Raw genomic sequence first — 13277 nt, forward strand, 5'->3', positions numbered from 1 at the left:
TATATACAAAAGGAAACCTGGAACAGATCATGCACCTTGGATTCATTTCTTTATAGTAGCTGTGCACCGCTACGTACATTACAGATGGTCGCTGTCTCTAGTTGAGCAGTAGGTAGATTTAAAAAGGGAATGTGCTGGCCTTCAGAGGTTGTCCTAAGAGAGGTCCCCCTTCGCCTCGGAGGCAAGGGTTCCCCAGCCTGCAGCTCAGCTTTTGAGGGACTTCTAGTGATGTTTAGGTAAACAGCTTTGTGGCTGCTTATTTTATTACTGTCTGATAATAGACCACTATTGTTTATTGCAGGTGGCTGCCCAGCAGGTGGGAAGTTAAGGAACTGTATGCATGTGTGTTAGGGCAACGGTTTCCCCTTGTTAAGCGAGGTATCCTGTGTGAGAGTGTGTGTGTGTGTTGCGTGGCAGTTAATACAGCACTTATTGCTTCCAGGAACCTCAACAGCAAAATGTTTCCTGCTCTGTGACATTGATGGAAACCAAATTTATTATTTCCATTTTGGCGTTTTCACGTTTGTTAGAGAAGAAGAGCTAAGCCTCTATTATTACAGCACAATCTATTCTTTTGGTTTCAGCACAGACAAAAAAATCTCAGCACTAAAAATAAATATTTTCTATGTTAAAATACATTTAAAATTAAGTATTTATTTAATAACTTTTCAATACATATTTATTTGCATAAACAACACATAAACAGTGGATTAAGACAAGACAAGCTTTTGCTTCTGTGAAAAAGAAAGTTTTCAAAACATTTTTTCTCCCTCTTTTTGCTTGGTATTGCTTTATTTAGCCAGTAGAATCTTTTCTCTTGAAAAGATTTGGTTTTTAATAAGAAGCCATATTTCACTGAAAATGAGTGACAAAGCTGGCATTCCTGCAAATGACTGCCAATATATAAAATTTGTTTATGTGATCTTTTCCAAAATAACCCAGCTCCCCTTTTTCTGTCACTGTGCATATATTCTTCTGCAAAGTGCAGAATGCTGCAACATGAACAGGGTTTTAGGAGTCCTGACAACGCCAAAAGGCAAACAAGAACGGAAAAAATGTCCCTAGCATATAATTTAATTAAGGAATACCCCAAATAAATATACATCAAGCAGGGCTAAAATCTATTATGACAGACAAGGAGAAGATGTCGAAGTGTACATCAGTGGAGCTTGTAAACTCCTGAAAGTAGACAGCCTCTCTTTTTTAATTTGGAAGGAACTTAATATGTTTTCCTCACTACCAAAAGCAAAGGGTAAACAATAGTATGAACAGAGAGAAGCAGGTAATATGTCAGCTCTTGCAGCATGTACATCACCTAGTGGACATGCTTTGCATACTAAAGGGTGGGATCTATCCTGCTACCGCACATTCTCTGCTCCCGTTATCAAGCTCTAGTCCTGGTGCATGTTTTCCCCATATGTGCAGCTGCAAAGCGCATCCAGCAACTCACCAGTCACCTGCCCCAGCCCTCTCCCCGAGGCCCTGAGCAGGCGGCAGCATTTCTGCACCACAGGACTTTTTATCTCTTTGCTGCTTTTCTGTGCAGGCGTCAAGGCAGGATTTAGCCTTTACTCCGGCTGAACTGGGAAAGATTTCCTGAAGAAAGCATATGCAACATTAACATGAATCCTGCAGCAGCCTCCATCCCGCTGCCGTCCTCTGGACTGCACGACCTACAAATGTGCGCGGGCAGACTGGAATGAAAATGAAGTGTGGCCCACACTAACATGTAAAATACACTTGTAAATTAGAGGGAAAATTGGAAAAACATGGTTAAGGGAAAGGTTCGTAAGTTAAAGCTATCAAGGATACAGCTTAGCATTCTATCTGACTAGTTAGTTTTATATGAACATTTACTGCGCCACCCCATCCAAATGAGCGCTTGTCAAATGAGTGCTGTAGCAACTACATGCAGCCCCGATCCGTCTGCCAAGGCCCAATCCAGCTCCAGCAGAAGCGAACAGCGAGATTTCTCGCGTGCCTCGGAGAGGGTGAAACCGAGCCTTTCAGAAGTGGGAGACACTTTAATCAAGAGACATGGCTGAAAAAACAAGCATGGACTTGAAGTCTGTACAGTTTGAGTGGAAAAGTGTTTGAGGAGATTGTCTGAGCTCTGGATGGGGACATATGACAATGTGTAACAGTCCGCGCTGCAAGGCAGTGACAATTAGGAGGGACATGCTTGTCTCTATTTTTAAACAGCAGTGAGGTGAGTTGATATGTAAGTTCTCTTCCAAGAATTTCAGTGCAGATGACTGCCCATAATATCATTATTCACAGTAACGAGTAAGCCATGTTTCAGCTCTGAACATTTGATCGGTCTCTGTACAATCAAAATATAGTCAGATTTGGACAGCCTAGCAGGATATTTCTGACTACCATGTGCAACTATACTTTTACCAGCCTTTCTCTCACACAATGTCACACAGTGATACACAAGTGTAAATCCTTCATATGTCAAATCAGACATGGCATCTACAGTCTGCAGAAAAAATCTGCAGGGTGTAAAGTTACCAAGTATTTGTGAGGTCTACTGCATTTTTTTTTCTTCCTGAAACATGAATTCATCTTTCAAAGAACATGTTTATTTTTCCTTTTTCACTAAAACATATCTACTTTCTCCAGGAAATAGAGAAAAGAAAAAGGTATGGATAAGAGAAGTTTGCAATAAGCCAGGCTTCAATCATCAGCTTTGCAATATAATGATAATACTTGATGGTTACAATCTTTTATTATTTAGGAATCGTGTCAATTTATTCTCCCAGCATGTCTGAGAAAAGTATAGTTGCCATGTAGGAGTCAGTATTTACCACTCTCTACTACGCTTCGTTATCTGGGTAGGCTTTGTCCTTACTGAGAGTAGTGGGAAATGCTGTGCAATACGAGCCAGGGCTCGGGGTTTAATAGGTGATTTCTGTGTTTTTCTCATTATGGAAAGAGAAGACAGAAGTTTGTAAACTTTAATCAATTTGTAGGTGGATATTAAATTGCTAATAGCTCAGACTAGAGTTTCCAGAGTTTCTAAATCTAAGCTGACGTTCCTTCCCTATTTTGGAAGATAATACCTAGAAAGTTGATTGATCTTTTAGAGTGAAGGTACACGCCAACGAGGAAGCGCTGCAGGTTTTTTTTAAAGCTGTAAGCTGAGAATTAGGACTCGGTGTTCAGTCCCTGACACTTCAGCAACACATGCTCTGGGACCATTGGCAAATCTCTTACTTATTTTTCAGTTTACATATACAACAATTGGGATGAAAGTATCACGCCACAAAGATTTTCAGGCTCAACTAAAGTTTCTACGTCTGCCGTAGACAAAGGAAGCCTTTTAGATGATTTTAAAATATTTGAAAATACTTTTTTAAAGGCTCTCCCATAGTTTTGGCCTTGAAATAGACCTCCGTAAAACATATAGCTTTTAAATTAGAAATCAATGCCAGACTTGTGGCTTCTCACCATTTTTGTAAATTGAAATCACAGTAGACCAAAACATGTCCTGATTTATGCTCTGCTGAGCTGAATTTACTTCAAGGTAAATTTGACCCCGTATTACTATACGCCAACCAGTTCATTAAAGTGCCATGTCCCTAAATATCTGCAGAAAAGGTAGATTTATCCAGCTCATAAAACACATTTTAAACATATTTTCAAAATCAACTAAATGTTCAAAGCCAGCCACAGAGGCAGATAAATATTGCTATAAATATGCTTATAAATATATATATAAATGCTTCCCCCCCATTCTGGAAATGTGTACGTGCTTATGATAAACACACGGAAAGCTACTTTGCATTCAATAGGTCTATTTATGTGCTTAAAATTAGGCATTTGTAAATTTGCAAGATCAGACCTCTAGTGTATGTGCACGTGCGTGCGCTCGTGCGTGTGCACGTGTATGTACAGGAATAAAGAATGCAGCCTGATTAGAAGTTCTATGCTATGCTCACTCTTTCAGTTAACATCTGACATTTGACAAAATGAAGCTAAATGTCCAGGCAGTTCTGACAGTTCCAGTCGATTATCCGCAACCTGAAAAAAACCCACTCTTTTTTACTCAGTATATGAAGTTGATGTGTTGGGGCTTTTTTTGGTGGAGACGCCTTCTTTATGTAGTGTCAACATGATAGCAGAAGTACCGGTTTGCTGTAGGTTGTGTGACTGACAATAATATTCTCTGCAAAATGTAGAAAGGAAGAACTGATGAATCGGAAAATATATGGATGCCTACCGAAATGATTATGTAACGAAACACGAAGTCAAACGGTGGCATGCTTCTATTAATTGTAGATGATAGTAATTAATTTTCACTGCAGTTATGATCGTGTCGCTGCTTTCTGAAGAATCCAGAATCCCCTTCCAGGAAAGTGTGAAATTGCATCTGGGTTCTGCAAGCCATGAAAGACTATAAATTTCTTAAAAAAAAAAAAAAAAAAAAAAGAAAAAAAAAGAAAGGGAGGCCTTCCTCGATACTGTACTTTAGAAAGAGGGAAAAACAAAGGGAAAAAGAAAATGATAATTGTTTTCTCTAAGGCTATTATCTAATGCAAAAGCAAACAGTCTGACTGGAAATCAGCTAACAGAAGGGGATTAGAGAGTAGATCTGAGAGTGGCTTGATTTCTAGCACTGCTGTCTCTTCACACAGTGATGAGACACAGGCAGAGCAGCCAGGAGCTCTCCAGATGGCTAGAGAAAGTGTTTGTCTTGGGTTACTGCAGGGCAGTCTGGACTCTTAAAGCCGGGGAGGCATCATTAGGGAGCAAGTTAGATGTCCACCCAGTAAAAGCGAGCGAAAGAAAGAAAGAGTAGGCAGGCTGCCCGAGAGGGACCGCGCTCGCCTATTGTTAACATATACTTGACCCCCACTAACCTCCTCACGACACAGATGTCTCCTACCTCTATCACCTCCCACCGCTTTAAGCCCTCCCCCCCTGCACCTGGGTAGCGGGGCTGGGCCGGCTGCCGGCAGTATGCTGCCTGCCTCGCGAGGTGCCTGCTAGCGGGGGAGCCGGGCGGAGCGGAGAGCGGCGCGGAGAGCGGCGCAGCCTTGGGCGGGCGGGCGGCTCGGCTCGGCTCGGCTCGGCACCGCACCGGCGCGGCTTCGCCGCGGGCAGAGCTATGCGTCGGCTGCCCGGGGACACGCGGAGACCCCGCCACTGACAGCGGCCGCTCCCTGCGCTCCACATCACGTTTTTCGGCGGCGGCGGCGGCAGCAAGGAGAAGGACCTGGGCATTAACTATCTCGACTTGGAGACTTTGCTTTATTTTTGGTTCTTGTCCTTTCCCGTGGAACCAGTCGTCTCTCTCGAGCTGATCCTCCTTTAAAAAAAAAAAAGCGCGAGAGAGAGGGGGGGGGAAGAGCAGCTGGAGTTTCTCCTCAGCTCGTTTTGACTTTTGTGGACGTGGATCATCTGGACTGGGAAGGGAAGCCGCGCTGCACTGCTCTCCCCTTTCCCACCCCCTCGCCCCTCCAGCAGCCTGGGCTGCCGGCTCTCCCCCCAGCAGGACGGGAACTTTTATTTGCAGCTCGCAGCCCGTGGCGAATGGTGGGAATCTCCGGTCCGCTGCAGTGTGAGTACGGGGCGCGGGCAGGGCAGGGCGCGCTGGGGCGGGGGGAGCCCGGGCCCCTTTTTTTCCTTCCCTCTCCCGTTCCCGTAGGGCTCTCCTGGCTCTGAGGGGCTCCCGCGGCTGTAACTAACCCAGGGGCTGCCGCTGCGCCCGGGCGAGGTTAGCACTGCATGCAGCTCTTCCACCCGCTCTCCCCGGCTCACAGACTCGCACCCCGAATATTTCTCAAGAGCCCAGAAACCAAACCACCCAGTTTTTTTAGAAAACACCTCTCCCAAGCACGTATTCTACCACAGCCTAGGGTTTCTGTCTCGATTTAGGACTTGCCTCTTTTTTCCCCCCTTCCTCCCCTCTCTCCAGATCGCAGCTAGCTAACGTGAGTCGGAGTGTCTGAAATATTCCTAGTGGGGTTTTTTTGTTTGTTTCATTACAATCATCGGATTATGTAGCACTGGCAACATCACTTCAGGCTATTTTGTAGGAAGTATTTCAGGCCGTGCACACCGCCTTCAGCTGCACCGCGATCTTCCAAGTGCCTCGTTTCCTAAAACGACAGGGCAACGTTAGGGGTTGCATTTCTAAAACTGCAGTGCAATGTAATTGTGTCATCTCGTCTAGCTGAGCTGAACGGTTTGATTCCGTAAATTCGTAACACACCATCGATAAGGGAGATTGGAAGGATGAAAACCACGCTCCCGGCCATTTAGACGAGCCTTGGACTTTTGGCGAGTGCGAGTCCTTTTGTTAGTGCCAAAGTTGCGAGATGGGCTAAAATTGGGTTTAGGGTAAGGAAGGACTTGCCACCCTAGCAGGGACACCCGTGACTCCATTACACGTTAATTTATAGAGCAATATCTGGGTTGTTACTGTACCCTGCTCTCCTAAATGTTAGAGAGAAACTGAAAGTAACTAACTGGACGCAGCTCTCAAATCGCTCTTGCTCCAAGCAGGAGGTAAAATGTTACTACCTTCAGTTCACTGAGGACCTTAAAGGAGGGGGGGCGAAGGTAAGAGGCGCCGAGGCAGCGGCTGCAACTGCCCCGCAAGTTGCAGCCCGGAGCCCGGCGCGGCGGGACCGCCCTGCCCGCCCGCAGCCGGGAGCTCCCCGCCAGCGCCGCGGTGGGGAACAGCCGCTTCGAAGCCGCTCGGGTTTCTCTGGTAGAGCAGCCCTCGGTCTCCAGATCCGCGGCAGGCTCTGCCAGTCACCCCCTCCTACCTGTGCCTTGCCCTAAATCACGGCACGGAAAGGACCTGTCTCTTGCAGCCTCCTGGTCGTGCCGCCCTGGAGCCGGCAGAGCGCTCAGATGCGGACTGCGATCCGCTGAGCCCGCGATCGCAGCTCTTCCCTGAAGAGCTGCTCAAGTTTTCCATAGCCAAGCGCAGCAGGGCTGGAAGCGCCTGCCTTCGCTCCGGCGGTGCGTCTCCAAGGTGCACTTGCATGCTGCGTTGTGCACAGCTGCACGCTTGCCCTTGCAGGCGAAGCAGGACGCCGGCGGCAGGCATGGCATGGCATGGCATGGCAGGGGCTGGGCAAAGATAGGTATATGCCTCTTAAAAGCAGCCTGCGGGAGCTGCCGTGCTGTCCGTGGGAACACAGCAAGTGCCAAACGTTTGGCTATGTGCATAGCCCTGACTAACCAGAAGGATGTCTTCTGAGTCTTGGTATGTACAGCCAAGCGTTTGCTCCAGCAAATATTCCTGTGCTTAATGTAACGCTGACCCCTTTAACTTTTAACATCGCTTCCCCTAATTAATCTGTTCAGGCCCCAGACTTAAATGGCTGTCCACAGCTGCTGCGAATTGATTTATCCCCTGATGGTGGTCCGAGTTGCTGACCAAAGCAGGATTTTTTTTTTTTTTTTCACCCTCCCCATTTTTGATCTGCTAATCTGTTTTGACTTATTTCCTACTTACAGTAATGCTTGCATGCTTTTTGAAGGACTTAGAAAATATTTTTCTTTTGACATGTAGCTAGAAACATAATTACTGTATTTGTAAACACAATATGTTAGGGCTAAGGGTGAATATAATTTATTTAATTATACCCTTGTAGCCTTACATTCCCATCTCCATTTCTGCATTCTGACAGATGCAATGGAAAGTTCAAATAAGGAAGTTTGTTAACTGTAGTTTGAAGCAAGATGTGAAAGACGTTTTTAGATGTGAATTCTATTGTCCAGGTTTTCTGTTCTGCTTTTCTGTTAACGGTTTAGTGAATCTGGATAGCCAAGAGGATTGAAACTGATTTCTAATGGTTGTTAAAGCTGATGCTTGACCTTTCCATGGGAAGTCTGAAAACCTCATTCAGTTTATTCTGGGCTGATTTCCTTAGGAAATCCAATACGATCCGGGAATTTCCTTCAGCTCGGCTGAATGTTAAAAAAGTTAGTCTATCTTGTTTATACGTTCTGGTTTTAGCACTCGGTGTTTCTGTGGCTCCCCATCAATACAAAAAATACTAGGAAAAAGATCTGAATATGGCTTATTCATAACTGTACAGTCTATGAAAATACGAAGTTGGCGAAGGCTTTGTTGGATGTGAGATGCACTGCAGACTTGCTGTAAAGGTTTTTAATTAGGAAGTTACACTTTATTTGATAATGGATAACTTATCTAAGGTCTCAGGTTTTATCATATCTGAACCTTCAATATACTTTCAATGCATGAGTAGTTTTTCTTTGCTGTCATGGGAAGCTCAACCATGCATCAGTGCAAGAAAACCCCAAACCCCACCAACCCACCCTTAAATCCGTTGATGCCTCTGGCAAGCTGAAGCCAGGCAAGGCGTACCGGAGATGATGGCAGGACTTCTTCTTGGGCCCTGCGTTTGCAGGAGGGTGAGCGGCTGGGTTCCCGAGCCGTAAGCATGCTGTAGGAGACAAGAACCATTCTGTTTGTAATGGAATGCAGACAGCAGTGTTAGGTCACTGCTTCCTGGCAACTGCTGCTCAAGTTGTTTTTCTTCAAAGCCTTTGAGTTTTTAAATAGTTTCCAAAATCTCTTTAAGTAAAACTTTGCCTTCTACCATTTTTGACCACCTTAACTCGTTTCGTGCCTAAATAATGGACCAGTAAAACATCACACGGTGTCTCTCATCTGTATACGCTTAACACTACGTATGCCTGCGCGCACATGGAGTTTTATACTGGAAGTATTGTTTGTAGAATAAAGGGGAGAAAAATAGCTCCACCTGGAGTGGTGGTCAGTGGCTAGTCAGTTCAGAACATTCTTTCCTGTCAAATCCTGTTTCTCACTTCTCTGAAATGAACTTCAGACGACAGGCATTGAACGCGAAGCTTACTTCACTGAGGTACTGTGCAGACTGCAAACTCCTTGTTGCCAGACACTTTGGGTGAAATAGGCATCTGCGGTGTTTGCGTTGGGGGTGATGGGAGAAGGGGCTTGCAATTGTCATTTTCATCTTTCAAATCCACTTGCCACAGTCCATTACTGTTAAATCTTTAGCTAATTGAATAAGGATATTAGTATGTTGTTATTGCAGGAGCTTCAGATTTTTTAGATGGGGGGAGAAGATCTTGTTCTTTGTTCTGTAGAAACTTAAGTTGGCATGCAGAGATCAAGAAGCCTTATCAGCTGAAATAAAACGTGAATTTGGTGTTGTGCAGGGTCTACTTCTCAGGGCTTGGCTGAAGAAATGTAAAAGAAAATTATTTTAAATCTGAATACATTAAAAACCTTTGATCCATGTAGTTAGTAGCAGCCTGCTCTCTTTCATACAGCCTTTAATAGCAACCTATAGTATTTATAAAAGTTTAAACTGACACTGAATTTAGCATAAGTAGTGAGAGCGTAAATTCTTAAAAACATTGGCTTTCAGATTTTATCTTCTTCACCTTCTTTCACATGAAAGATCTAAAAGAGTTTAAAACTGAACTAATGTAAAGGGTCTTGGTTTTCCACATAGATGTTCCTTTTCAAAGAACTGTTTCAAAATTGCAGTTATCCTGTTCTTATTTACTATAAACTTGATTAGTTTAATATATGGTAGCATAAATACATCAGGAAGTAGTATACTGTGTGGTTTTGTGGATAGAGAAAAATGATCAGCAGATGTAAAATCAAAGTCAAAATATCCTGCCCATTAAAAGGCTTTTTTTTTTCCTCCCCAAAATATTTTCATCGGAAAGACATTGACTTCCATCTTAATTTTTTTTTTCTGCCATTGATATGAAAGTTTCCAAATAACGTTTAGAGAACAGTGGATGTTTTATTAAAGTAAACATTAGTTCAGGATAATGGAGGTAATTGTAAGTGATAAGAGCAGAGCAGGTTATCTGTGTGTTGTTTAAACAGAAGGAGCTATTTTGCACCATTTCCAGTAGCCATCTGTAGAGGAGAAGGGTTTGCACCTGTCTGTCCACACTAATTATAGATTAGGTCCAAAGAAATGAAATGTGAGTAGGCTTTCTCTTAATGAAATCCATAGTGATTTTATTGTAAATGTGTTTTGTGTACAGACGATGATGGTTGGGCTGTGAGTAAAATAAATGGCTGTATGGCTGTCATGTACTTGTAGTTGTAAAGCAGGATACTGCTGCATTAACAAAGGTGCTGAATAAAAATGCAGTGCTCCATTTAAGTCTTAGGCTTCAGTGGTGGCTTTAGCTAGGTTTAGTCAAAAAGGTTCACTGAAAGCAGTCTTTTTAGGGGTATGTTTCAGGCTAGACTTGTCAGTTACCATCACTTTTGTGTCAACGTACTGGCATATAGGTGGTCCTTTGGCTGAAATATGAGGTAGAAATGGTTTCATGTTAAATACGTACACACGTACATGCACAGTGTGTCAGAAATACTTTCCTCTGGTTTAACACTATATTACTAAAATGAAGTGGAAAGAGTGAGAAATGCGTTCTGCAGTAAAAGGTCGCATGAATTTCTACCACATCTGTTTATAGTAATTATGAACATAATTAACATAAGAATTACAAGTGAAGTAATGACAAGCTGAGCTATGAGATATTATGCCATAATGGTCATATGTTGGAATTCTCACATTATAGCACACTAGAATTCACATATTCAATGCAAGAAAGAAAATGTTAGATTTTTTTTTATCTGTTTTAATGCTTCAAAACTTATCTGCCTGAGGCAGATGGACTTCACGCTTTATAGGAAGGTAACCCATCATTAAGAGAGAGTCAGTTGAAATTAAGATTTCTAGCCTGCAGCTTGGACTTTGAGACAGCTGTGCTTATGGAACGCCACTTCTGTTACACATTTGTACTCTGATTGTATTTATTTTATTAACACACGTTGCTTTATTTTCAAATGTGAGCGTTTTCGTAGCAAACTGTTTACATTAGAAAGGATCCTAGATTAGTTTTTCTTCAGCGAATTGTGATTCAAGTAGTAAAACTGCCTGTCGGAATGGCCAACATAGATATAAGAAACATACTGTGGCCCAGCAAGATGGGAATCTGATGGATCCTGAATTAGTTCATGGCATGATGTATATGTATTTCAAGGAAAAAATACGTAACAAAAATCCCTAAAAAGAGCGATCTCTTGTTTGTACATAATATTTTGAAAAAACATATGCAGAGAGAAAGCTCTGTGGTACCTTGCAGGTTGAATTAATTAAAGTAACTTTTCTTTAGAAATGCATAGAACATACCATTAAGTTTAGGGGCTAAGGTTTCAAATGAGTTGACTAACTTTTGTAATATGACCTGTCTGATTAGCTCTAAATATGGTTGTCACAGAACTGACAACTGGAAGAAGTTGAGGGAGAAGTGGCCCTTCTTCAGGGTAAAAATACTGGCTGAGGAATGCATAGTAGATTTGACATGTGAAAATCAGTTTGCCTTTAATGAAAAATCAAAATCCTATTTTTGTGATAGGAAAAGTCACCAAATTGCTGTCTTTCTAAGGCTAAACTTAGAGAGTGGTTTATGAAAAATAAAAAAAAATTACATTGTGCTACTTCTCAGTGATACCAAGAGGTTTTCGCATTATTGGATTAGTGGAGGATTTGTGACAGACCCCTTTTTATCTGACATTCATTGCGGTGACATGATTTTCACACACACGCCCTTCCCCCATCTAGGTTCTGGTTTTCACTTTGTATTATGTGTCAAATTCCCTTTATTTCTTTTCTTGTGGAAAAAACTGCTATCTTGGACGAGTGATTTTGGAAGAAGTTCTGCACTGAACAATGCCTGTCTCACTCCAGCATGCCGTCATTGTCCTCATCCCAGCCTTCATGGTGCTCCTCCGCAGATGTGCAAGGGAAACATGTTTCTTTAACAAATAAGTGTTGATTCCTAGGGAGAAACATTTTTAAAACTTTAAAACCTGAGTGCGCAGAGTTCGCTTGGCAACCTAGTGCTGGTGCAGCCATTCTGCTGGCTGACTGTGCTCGTGGTAAGCAGGTTGGGCTGCTTTGCTGCCTCCCCTCACCTCATGGTAACCCACTCCTCTTTGATGAATCCCATCAAAATAAACCCTCTGTTTTCTCCAAACTTGAACTGTTAAGTGTAGGGACCCACTCTGGCTTATCGTTCATCTTCTGGTGAATGATGCCATTGCTCGTAGCGGCAATGTTGTTTTCAGCGGTGTTGTTTTCAGGCTCTTCTGCCACTGGCAAGGCCGAGCGAGGTGGGTTAGGTCAGGACTTGGCCAAACTGGGAGCGTGGAGGTCCCGTGACTATGCTGGGCCGGATTTCTGGGCCGGGAGCTGTCGTGCTGCATGCAGGACATAACTCCTGCTTCACAGACCATACCTGGGCTGAAGGCAGCCATGGGGATGTCGCCTTGGTGGAAATGGAGGCGACCTCAGGCGAGGGAGCCCTGGGGAGCCAGGACTGCGCTCCCCGTGGTCTTTGGCAGGGCCCTTATCCCGGAGGGGTTTCAGGGCAACTTCCAGCGGCAGAGCCGGGTCGGATGCCTGCCTGAAGTCGGGCACAAGCACAGACCGGGGCACCCAGGGAGCCGCCGCCTTCTCACCCGGTGGGCGGCGCGGAGGTGGCGCCTCTCCTCATGCCGGGCGCGGCCTCCCCGGGGACCCCAGGCCGCGCCGTGCGGCCCTGGCCCCAGCCCCGCTCCCTCACACCCACCGTGCATCCTCCGGCCTCCATCTGGGCCGCGCTGATACCGTAATCGCCCCGATGCACGCCGCCGTCCCGCTCCCCCCGCGCCGGCAGGGCCACGGAGGCGCGATGTGCCGTCCTTGCGCCGCAGATAAGCTGCGAGGTGCGTTTAAGGCGTACAAAGCCCGGGCCGCGCCGGCGCCTCCCTCCCTCCGCCGGAAGGTAATCTCCACCCGCGGTTCGAGGAGAGGGGCGCGGGGACACCCCTCGCCGCCCCCCGGCCCTCCGCCCGGCTCCCTCGGCGCTACACAAGTCGATAGGAGCGGGGAGAAGTGAAGATGTAACCTCTTTATCTCCCTCCCGTAGCGGGCGGGGGATTTACCGGCAGAGATTAGCCGGCAGGGAGAAGGGATCTGCCTTTTGTTGTGCGTGGGGCGGCCGCGGCCTGGGCGCTGCCTCCCCCCGGCCGCGCTGAGGGGAGCGGGGGGGTGTGGGGGGTGTGTGTGTCGGTCGCCCGCCGGGCTTGCCGCGGCCCGGGGGGAGGAAGGAGGTGGCCGGAGAACAATAGGTTACTGAGGGACCCCACTTCAAACACAGCCGCGGGAGGAGGAGAGCTGCTTGTCTGGGTGTTTCACGGGACGGGGGTGGGGGGGAAAGGGCCAGTG

At 45.3% G+C, this 13277-nt stretch overlaps 1 protein-coding gene across 1 annotated transcript in view; it reads left to right on the forward strand.

The window, feature by feature from the left end:
- Positions 1-5549: 5549 nt before the first annotated feature.
- RUNX1T1 (RUNX1 partner transcriptional co-repressor 1) overlaps positions 5550-13277 on the forward strand; it is a 112937-nt gene continuing 105209 nt past the window's right edge. Inside the window, exon 1 of the mRNA XM_059815734.1 lies at positions 5550-5566. The gene's annotated coding sequence lies outside the window, so the exon portion shown is untranslated. The remainder of the gene's footprint in view (positions 5567-13277) is intronic.

This window comes from Gavia stellata, chromosome 3, assembly GCF_030936135.1.
Source record: "Gavia stellata isolate bGavSte3 chromosome 3, bGavSte3.hap2, whole genome shotgun sequence".
NCBI lineage: Eukaryota > Metazoa > Chordata > Aves > Gaviiformes > Gaviidae > Gavia > Gavia stellata.